The following is a 2,185-nucleotide window of genomic DNA, read 5'->3' as shown; positions in this document are numbered from 1 at the left end:
TCTGCCACCTTTCAGCCCAAGTTTCCAACTTATCCAGATCCATCTGTAGCAGAATACTATCTTCTCTTGTATTAACTGCTTTACATAGTTTTGTATCATCTGCAAATATCGATATTTTACTGTGTAAACCTTCTACCAGATCATTAATGAATATGTTGAAGAGAACAGGTCCCAATACTGACCCCTGCGGTACCCCACTGGTCACAGCGACCCAGTTAGAGACTATACCATTTATAACCACCCTCTGCTTTCTATCACTAAGCCAGTTACTAACCCATTTACACACATTTTCCCCCAGACCAAGCATTCTCATTTTGTGTACCAACCTCTTGTGCGGCACGGTATCAAACGCTTTGGAAAAATCGAGATATACCACGTCCAATGACTCACCGTGGTCCAGTCTATAGCTTACCTCTTCATAAAAACTGATTAGATTGGTTTGACAGGAGCGATTTCTCATAAACCCATGCTGATATGGAGTTAAACAGTTATTCTCATTGAGATAATCCAGAATAACATCCCTCAGAAACCCTTCAAATATTTTACCAACAATAGAGGTTAGACTTACTGGCCTATAATTTCCAGGTTCACTTTTAGAGCCCTTTTTGAATATTGGCACCACATTTGCTATGCACCAGTCCTGCGGAACAGACCCTGTCGCTATAGAGTCCCTAAAAATAAGAAATAATGGTTTATCTATTACATTACTTAGTTCTCTTAGTACTCGTGGGTGTATGCCATCCGGACCCGGAGATTTATCTATTTTAATCTTATTTAGCCGGTTTCGCACCTCTTCTTGGGTTAGATTGGTGACCCTTAATATAGGGTTTTCATTGTTTCTTGGGATTTCACCTAGCATTTCATTTTCCACCGTGAATACCGTGGAGAAGAAGGTGTTTAATATGTTAGCTTTTTCCTCGTCATCTACAACCATTCTTTCCTCACTATTTTTTAAGGGGCCTACATTTTCAGTTTTTATTCTTTTACTATTGATATAGTTGAAGAACAGTTTGGGATTAGTTTTACTCTCCTTAGCAATGTGCTTCTCTGTTTCCTTTTTGGCAGCTTTAATTAGTTTTTTAGATAAAGTATTTTTCTCCCTATAGTTTTTTAGAGCTTCAATGGTGCCATCCTGCTTTAGTAGTGCAAATGCTTTCTTTTTACTGTTAATTGCCTGTCTTACTTCTTTGTTTAGCCACATTGGGTTTTTCCTATTTCTAGTCCTTTTATTCCCACAAGGTATAAACCGCTTACACTGCCTATTTAGGATGTTCTTAAACATTTCCCATTTATTATCTGTATTCTCATTTCTGAGGATATTGTCCCAGTCTACCAGATTAAGGGCATCTCTAAGCTGTTCAAACTTTGCCTTCCTAAAGTTCAATGTTTTTGTGACTCCCTGACAAGTCCCCCTAGTGAAAGACAGGTGAAACTGCACAATATTGTGGTCGCTATTTCCTAAATGCCCAACCACCTGCAGATTTGTTATTCTGTCAGGTCTATTAGATAGTATTAGGTCTAAAAGTGCTGCTCCTCTGGTTGGATTCTGCACCAATTGTGAAAGATAATTTTTCTTGGTTATTAGCAGAAACCTGTTGCCTTTATGGGTTTCACAGGTTTCTGTTTCCCAGTTAATATCCGGGTAGTTAAAGTCCCCCATTACCAGGACCTCATTATGGGTTGCAGCTTCATCTATCTGCTTTAGAAGTAGACTTTCCATGGTTTCTGTTATATTTGGGGGTTTGTAACAGACCCCAATGAGAATTTTGTTACCATTTTTCCCTCCATGAATTTCGACCCATATGGACTCGACATCCTCATTCCCTTCGCTAATATCCTCCCTTAAAGTGGACTTTAGACAAGACTTTACATAGAGACAAACCCCTCCTCCTCTCCGATTTTTACGATCCTTTCTAAACAGACTGTAACCCTGTAAGTTAACTGCCCAGTCATAGCTTTCATCTAACCATGTCTCGGTTATTCCCACTATGTCAAAGTTACCTGTAGATATTTCTGCTTCTAGTTCTTCCATCTTGTTTGTCAGGCTTCTGGCGTTTGCGAGCATGCAGTTTAGAGGATTTTGTTTTGTTCCAATCTCCTCACTGTGGATTGTTTTAGAAATGTTCTTACCTCCCTTCTGAGTATGTTTTCCTGGGTCGTCTTTGTTCGAGTCTAATGTTTTTCT

Source organism: Ranitomeya imitator, chromosome 3 (genome assembly GCF_032444005.1).
Source record: "Ranitomeya imitator isolate aRanImi1 chromosome 3, aRanImi1.pri, whole genome shotgun sequence".
Classification (NCBI taxonomy): domain Eukaryota; kingdom Metazoa; phylum Chordata; class Amphibia; order Anura; family Dendrobatidae; genus Ranitomeya; species Ranitomeya imitator.
Note: the sequence above shows the minus strand (reverse complement) of the source record.